At 38.0% G+C, this 8,918-nt stretch overlaps 1 long non-coding RNA gene across 4 annotated transcripts; it reads left to right on the forward strand.

Moving 5' to 3' along the window:
- The first annotated feature begins 3,829 nt into the window (after positions 1-3,829).
- Positions 3,830-8,890, forward strand: LOC116610948. 4 transcript variants are annotated; one of them, XR_007314151.1, is made up of 6 exons: positions 3,830-3,890; positions 4,622-4,721; positions 4,823-6,915; positions 7,372-7,798; positions 8,199-8,329; positions 8,687-8,890. It is a non-coding gene; the product is annotated as an uncharacterized LOC116610948 (long non-coding RNA). The 4 variants fall into 4 exon arrangements; XR_007314152.1 differs by having other exon boundaries at positions 4,823-6,709; XR_007314149.1 differs by having other exon boundaries at positions 4,823-7,798.
- Positions 8,891-8,918: the final 28 nt, after the last annotated feature.

Consider the following 8,918-nt stretch of genomic DNA (forward strand, 5'->3'; position numbering starts at 1 on the left):
AGTACAACTCTCGGGTAACAACAATTGTTCTATTATGGTGTAAAGACTGTAACTGTTGTCTTCCTTTAAAACTTGGTCCATGATAGTTTTTGTTTTTATTGATCCACAGCCACTTTCAGCTTTGCGTCCTCATCGTATTCAGTTGAGGAAGATACGGGTTATGTTACAGTGAACATCACAAAGACTGGGACCTCTGACATTTCTCTTGATGTGAAGTAAGTAGAATAGCATTGCTTTGTGTGATTGATTGAATTCTGCGAAAAGTATTGGCAATCAAAATATTGTCTTTGCACTCTTTCTTTTCTGAATCTTTTACCTTCAGTAGACTATTGTACGGTATTCAATAACCATTCATTTGCTCTCTGTCTCAGGCTAAGCACAAACAATGGCACAGCATTCTCTCCCGTCGACTATACTGCGATGTCTGACAATAGTGTAACGTTTTTGGCCAACGAACAATCTAAGCTAGTAAACATAACCATCAATGTTGACCAGACAGTTGAAAATGATGAAGATTTCAAGGCCCTCCTGTCTCACACTAACGCAGACCAAGTTGCCCTTGGCCTACTAAATACGACGACAATCACAATTGGCAACGATGATCAAGGTGACTGGAGTAAACTAATCTTTTTATTTATTTTGACTAACAGACATTTTGTTAAAAGACTTTGTATTATAAAGAGAAAATTGTTATAATAAAAATTTGGGATTGCTAAAGATTTTGGATGTCTTATGTCAAAAATGTATATTGCTGCCTTTGGAATTGCTATGGAAATTTACCAAAGAAAGTGTTCCCGTTATAATACTATATAAGTCTATTTAAGTACAACTCTCGGGTAACAACAATTGTTCTATTATGGTGTAAAGACTGTAACTGTTGTCTTCCTTTAAAACTTTGTCCATGATAGTTTTTGTTTTTATTGATCCACAGCCACTTTCAGCTTTGCGTCCTCATCGTATTCAGTTGAGGAAGATACGGGTTATGTTACAGTGAACATCACAAAGACTGGGACCTCTGACATTTCTCTTGATGTGAAGTAAGTAGAATAGCATTGCTTTGTGTGATTGATTGAATTCTGCGAAAAGTATTGGCAATCAAAATATTGTCTTTGCACTCTTTCTTTTCTGAATCTTTTACCTTCAGTAGACTATTGTACGGTATTCAATAACCATTCATTTGCTCTTTGTCTCAGGCTAAGCACAAACAATGGCACAGCATTCTCTCCCGTCGACTATACTGCGATGTCTGACAATAGTGTAACGTTTTTGGCCAACGAACAATCTAAGCTAGTAAACATAACCATCAATGTTGACCAGACAGTTGAAAATGATGAAGATTTCAAGGCCCTCCTGTCTCACACTAACGCAGACCAAGTTGCCCTTGGCCTACTAAATACGACGACAATCACAATTGGCAACGATGATCAAGGTGACTGGAGTAAACTAATCTTTTGATTTATTTTGACTAACAGACATTTTGTTAAAAGACTTTGTACTATAAAGAGAAAATTGTTATAATAAAAATTTGGGCTTGCTAAAGATTTTGGATGTCTTATGCAAAAAATGTATATTGCTGCCTTTGGAATTGGTATGGAAATTTACCAAAGAAAGTGTTCCCGTTATAATACTATATGTCTATTTAAGTACAACTCTTGGGTAACAACAATTGTTCTATTGGGGTTTAAAGACTGTAACTGTTGTCTTCCTTTAAAACTTGGTCCATGATAGTTTTTGTTTTCATTGATCCACAGCAACTTTCAGCTTTGCGTTCTCATCGTATTCAGTTAAGGAAGATACGGGTTATGTTACAGTGAACATCACAAAGACTGGGACCTCTGACATTTCTCTTGATGTGAAGTAAGTAGAATAGAATTGGTTTGTGTGATTGATTGAATTCTGCGAAAAGTATTGGCAATCAAAATATTTTCTTTGCACTCCTTCTTTTCTGAATCTTTTACCTTCAGTAGCCTTTTGAATGGTAGTCAATAACCATTCATTTGCTCTTTGTCTCAGGCTAAGCACAAACAATGGCACAGCATTCTCTCCCGTCGACTATACTGCGATGTCTGACAATAGTGTAACGTTTTTGGCCAACGAACAATCTAAGCTAGTAAACATAACCATCAATGTTGACCAGACAGTTGAAAATGATGAAGATTTCAAGGCCCTCCTGTCTCACACTAACGCAGACCAAGTTGCCCTTGGCCTACTAAATACGACGACAATCACAATTGGCAACGATGATCAAGGTGACTGGAGTAAACTAATCTTTTAATTTATTTTGACTAACAGACATTTTGTTAAAAGACTTTGTACTATAAAGAGAAAATTGTTATAATAAAAATTTGGGCTTGCTAAAGATTTTGGATGTCTTATGTCAAAAATGTATATTGCTGCCTTTGGAATTGCTATGGAAATTTACCAAAGAAAGTGTTCCCGTTATAATACTATATAAGTCTATTTAAGTACAACTCTCGGGTAACAACAATTGTTCTATTATGGTGTAAAGACTGTAACTGTTGTCTTCCTTTAAAACTTGGTCCATGATAGTTTTTGTTTTCATTGATCCACAGCAACTTTCAGCTTTGCGTCCTCATCGTATTCAGTTGAGGAAGATACGGGTTATGTTACAGTGAACATCACAAAGACTGGGACCTCTGACATTCATCTTGATGTGAAGTAAGTAGAATAGAATTGGTTTGTGTGATTGATTGAATTCTGCGAAAAGTATTGGCAATCAAAATATTTTCTTTGCACTCCTTCTTTTCTGAATCTTTTACCTTCAGTAGCCTTTTGAATGGTAGTCAATAACCATTCATTTGCTCTTTGTCTCAGGCTAAGCACAAACAATGGCACAGCATTCTCTCCCGTCGACTATACTGCGATGTCTGACAATAGTGTAACGTTTTTGGCCAACGAACAATCTAAGCTAGTAAACATAACCATCAATGTTGACCAGACAGTTGAAAATGATGAAGATTTCAAGGCCCTCCTGTCTCACACTAACACAGACCAAGTTGCCCTTGGCGTACTAAATACGACGACAATCACAATTGGCAACGATGATCAAGGTGACTGGAGTAAACTAATCTTTTGATTTATTTTGACTAACAGACATTTTGTTAAAAGACTTTGTACTATAAAGAGAAAATTGTTATAAAAAAAATTTGGGCTTGCTAAAGATTTTGGATGTCTCATGCCAAAAATGTATATTGCTGCCTTTGGAATTGCTATGGAAATTTACCAAAGAAAGTGTTCCCGTTATAATACTATATATGTCTATTTAAGTACAACTCTCGGGTAACAACAATTGTGCTATTGGGGTGTAAAGACTGTAACTGTTGTCTTCCTTTTAAACTTGGTCCATGATAGCTTTTGTTTTCATTGATCCACAGCAACTTTCAGCTTTGCGTCCTCATCGTATTCAGTTGAGGAAGATACGGGTTATGTTACAGTGAACATCACAAAGACTGGGAGCTCTTACATTCATCTTGATGTGAAGTAAGTAGAATAGAATTGGTTTGTGTGATTGATTGAATTCTGCGAAAAGTATTGGCAATCAAAATATTTTCTTTGCACTCCTTTTCTGAATCTTTTACCTTCAGTAGCCTATTGAATGGTATTCAATAACTATTAATTTGCTCTTTGTCTCAGGCTAAGCACAAACAACGGCACAGCATTCTCTCCCGTCGACTATACTGCGATGTCTGTCAATAGTTTAACGTTTTTGGCCAACGAACAATCTAAGCTAGTAAACATAACCATCAATGTTGACCTCACAGTTGAAAATGATGAAGATTTCAAGGCCCTCCTGTCTCACACTAACGCAGACCAAGTTGCCCTTGGCCTACTAAATACGACGACAATCACAATTGGCAACGATGATCAAGGTGACTGGAGTAAACTAATTTTTTATCTATATTGACTAACAGACATTTTGTTAAAAGACTTTGTACTATAAAGAGAAAATTGTTATAATAAAAATTTGGGCTTGCTAAAGATTTTGGATGTCTTATGCCAAAAATATATATTGCTGCCTTTGGAATTGCTATGGAAATTTACCAAAGAAAGTGTTCCCGTTATAATACTATATATGTCTATTTAAGTACAAATCTCGGGTAACAACAATTGTGCTATTGGGGTGTAAAGTCTGTAACTGTTGTCTTCCTTTAAAACTTGGTCCATGATAGTTTTTTATTTCATTGATCCACATTGATCCATTGTTCGTGAAAATGTGGTGGTCTCTAGAGGGATAAAAAGAATTATGCATATGCAATGCCATGATCCATTGAACCTTGTTCGCTCATCCAACCTAATATTACTCGTAGTTGCGAGTTTATTTCCTCGGTGATCATGGTATCACAAAGTTATAGCATTGCAGCTCGGGGAATTTAGTGATTAAATGTCCCCTAAACCTCGGGATGACTACTGTAGTTAAAGTCAACTAAGTCAACTTCAACTAATCATCCCTCGGTTGCTGGGACATTTTAATCACTAAACTCCTCTCGTGCCATGCTATGACTTATAAGTATCGTATTATACTAATGCCTGTAACTAATAATGTGTTTTATAAAAACTTGTGACCGCATTGGTAACATCCTTTCTCTTTTACTCTTTTCAGCAACCTTTAGCGCTGCTCCAGCATCTGTCACAGAAGACACGGGCTTTCTTACATTGAACGTTACAAAAAGTGGAATTACAGACATGGATTTGTTTGTGAGGTTAGTATTCTGAAAAGCAAGTCCTATTATGTCATTATGTTATGTGTCTAGGTTATTTATCTGGATACTTAACACACTGGTACTTGCTTGGATTTTTAAAGATTGGACACACAAGACAAGACTGCTGTATCTCCTGATGATTTCGTTGCCATAGTTAATGATACGTTAAAATTTCCAAAAGATGTGGCGTCGGTGTTAGTCAACGTAAGCATCGTGGTTGAAGACATCGTTGAGAAGGACGAAACTTTCAAAGCTCATCTGTCCACTAATAACCCGACACAAGTGATAGTTTCAAGCCCGCAAACAATAACCATCGAAAATGACGACGCAGGTAGGCTTTTGTCCGTCTGTGAGCTATTGTTGACATGTTTATTTTTTCTTCGGACGTAAGTTAAAACAACCTTACCCCCATTCAAATCACCTTGCATCGTTTTTATCTGCGTGTCTCACCACACTGATGTAATGACGCCAAATTTGCCTTAATCGAAATTAACCTTCAGCTTCAGTTTTGCCATTAATTTCAATTTCTTTTTCTTGTTTGCGATAGATTACAGCTATTGATGATAGGGGTCACACCAAAAGTCATAGGCGCCCCTTTACTAACCTTTACCGCATGCGTGAAAAGTACACACCATAATTTTGTTGCTCTTACGCAGTAAAACATCAACTGATGTGTAATATTGGCACGAAGAAGAAATTTTCCTCGTTTGCGAAGCTCAACTCACGAAGCAAAAATCGGACGAATTAATTCGTACTTTTAACTGCTTGACGTGCGATAATCAGCCTAGACGGTACTGAAAAATATAAGAAACGAACATCAATCTTTCATACAGAAGACATTACGCTTTCTCGTATTGCCCTTTCTGAATCGACTTCGAGGTAATCAAGATATACAAAATGTTTACAAGCCGATAATTGGAATCGAGATTGGGCTTTGTTTATATCCCAAGTTTACTGAGCTAAGCACAATCTCTATACAATTGAACTGGAATGGACTAATGGAAAATAATAAATTAATGACAATCTATTCACATATCAGCACTAGTGTCCTGAGAAGTCGTTCTGACCTCTGTAACGCAATACGTTCAAGTCCAGTTACTGTCGCTTGTGTTTCTCGTTCGATATCAAGCATTTCAAATCTGCACAAAGCCATCATAAAAGCCTTACCTTTATCGTTATGCCTTGTGATCTTGTATAACACCGAAATGTGAAAGAATTCACTGCGAAAAACGATCGCTCCGGTACATCATCGCAAATAGAGCGTATGTCTAAGGCGACGCGCGCTTTTGTTGCCAGTCCCTTCAATTGAGTCATTTTACACAATATTTCACGCGTAAACTTGCGTAAATCCCGGTCAGCTTTTTACACAATCTTTACGCAGAACGCCAAGTTCCATACAATGTCCATAAGTTTTAGGTCATCTTTACAAATAACGTAAAGGTACGTAAATGTTTGACTAACTTTGCGCAATCTTTACGCAGAATGTAAAATTGCGTAAATGCCATAAACTTTACGCTATCTTTACAAATTATGTAAAGGATCCTGTGTTCATACCCAGATAGGGCATGGAAGGCTGGTAGGGCAGCAGTCTTGACGGGACCAAGAGCGCGGACTATTGGCTGCAGCTTGATTTGCCGGTGGTGCTCGCCCTTGCCAGTAATAAACAAGGTGTTAGCGCAAAGGTCAGGATACCTCCTAAGGGCAAGAATGAACACATCTGTATCAGGAGAGTGGATCCGTATCTCAGTGGCTCCACAGGCTCTGGCGTCGAGTGCGTGCAGCATGATCTTCGTATCAGCTTCGTAAGCTTTGCGATGAGAGTTGATGGTGTGATGCGATAGTGAATAGGGACTTCACTCCCTGCCTCTTGACACGAGTAGCCTCTTTTACAGATGACGGTAGATCGTATCGGTCGAAGATAACTCGGATCTCATCATTTCCATGGTCGTACTTCTCCATTAAGCGACTGTTGAAGTGATCTGCGAGCTGTGAGCAGTTTCGGATTTATTCAGGCTTATTTATCCAATGTCGGTAGTCGGCAAATATTTTTTTTTGTCGCTAGTTTTTTTTTTTTTCATGTTTTGTCGGTACTCAGTTACTTTTTAAGCCGTTTGTCGCTAGTCGGTTAACCCCGTCCAGAAGCGACCTCTTAGCAAAACTTTGATGCCATTGGAAAACGTACACTTACGTCAAGGTGCGTCGCACTTTGAGATATGTTTATGAATGAATTTCAAGATTTTCGTTATCGTCTTCCATAGTCATCTTGGATAACTGATAGTATATTTAAGATTTATTTTGAACTCTGGGGGACCCTTAAACCTTTTATTTTCTAGACACCACTTGCTTACTGCGTTCGTCTTTTTTGATTCATGATTTTACATGCTTCCAAAAGATGGAATGAAGTTTTTTGTAGTTAATGTATTTTAAAAGCCTATAATATTGACCTAAAAATGTAAGAAACCGAGGACCCAAAATACTACAATTTTTCAATACTGTATTTTTAATAAAAATAAGGAACTAAAAGTTTACATGTTCGGCCTATGGCATACTGTACCGTTGAAATAATTAAAACAGTTGTAAATGATTGCTGCAGTAACTAAATGCAAGTTTATTTATTTATTATTATATTTTTTTTTGCATGGAATACAAGAACTACTGGTTTACAAGTTTGGTTCCACGTGTACAGGGCAGACTTGAAACTGATGTGGCGGCGTAGTTTTTCAAGTCCTTTGTACGCCATCCAGTACTTGGATATGGAGGGCGATGGACTTAGGGAGGTGGTCGTTGTAACGGCCGCCTTGGCCTGGACCCTAATTCATCAACACGTGATTAGTATTTAGTGATTAGCGTTAGTTATCAGATTGCAGTTTTGAGTACACCTCGGTTAGGGCCCGGTCGCAGTAGCAAGCTGTTCAGGACATCTATGTTTAGATAAGCTCAAAAACTGACAGATGTCCGTGACATGTTACGAAGCCAAGTGCGACCTATGTTTTTACGCAACACGACAAATTCGCCGGGACAAAACATCAAAGGAGCCGATGTCCTGCCCCAAAACAGGACATCTACCTGACATCAGGGTAACTCTGTTTTTATTCTTATCGCGCAAAGAACGTCACTCACACAAAAAAAGTAAATGGTCTCAAAAAGCAACCTTCGCTTCGCCTTCAAAGCTAGAGGTGAATTCCTACCAAAATGTCTTATTTCCAACAATCTGGCGGCATGAAGAACTTTCAATTCCAAGCCAAACATGTACGTCTTCGCCTACGGTGCATAATAGACAACTACATTTGCAAACAGTAACAGCTATGCATCCGACTAACACAGCACGATGTATAGTTACATCCAAACGAAAAGAAGCAGATTTTTTTTTTCTTTTCATGACTTAATATGCAGACGTGCAGCATACAGAGAGTATTTGCTCTTCGAATCTCCCGCGCGAAGGAAACGCAGATGAATGACATACGATGTTATTTTTAGGGCTCGTGATCCACGGATGTTGCAACCAGTCCCTGACATCTCCTGAACATCTTGCTAGTGCGACCGGGCCCTTAGCGTCATGCAATTAGAATCATGATGTACAACTTCAAGCCTACAAGCGGGAATGTTATGTGAGTTTTTAACTATGATTATCCCTATGTAATTAGTGTAATCTCGGTGATATTGCTAGGTGCTATTTTTCTATTAAGTGCACCGTTTTAAGTTCTGTAGCTTAGCGTCACGGTCACATGTGCGCCCTGGCACAATGACTTCCGTACTGTGTTTTCGATTATCATTACAATTACGAATCCAACTTAGATACATTTTAGTATCATTTAACTGCATATTCGCGTTCCCGTAGCCGGGATCCTTGATTGTGATTCATCACGCTGTTATTGTAATATTATCCAATTTTTCCCTTTCCTGTGGAATGATCGCAATGTTACTATTTGTACTACACGTAGCTTTATTTGTTGATTGCCTTTCAGTTTACAATATCTTTAATTTACACCCTGTGCATGCGTGTTCTACCGCTACCAAGCTGCTATCGTCCCTACAGCAGTTACAGTCGTGGCCTCTTTACTTGGCGTTCACATTCTGCAGTTTAGAAACTGTTATTTATTCTATGGGGTAATACTTATCACAAAATTACACTATCCAAGTTGATTAAATGGCTTTTTTTTACCAAAGAATGCATTGTCTGTTTTCTTTTTCCTTTTA

Source organism: Nematostella vectensis, chromosome 11, assembly GCF_932526225.1.
Source record: "Nematostella vectensis chromosome 11, jaNemVect1.1, whole genome shotgun sequence".
NCBI classification, from domain to species: Eukaryota; Metazoa; Cnidaria; class Anthozoa; order Actiniaria; family Edwardsiidae; genus Nematostella; species Nematostella vectensis.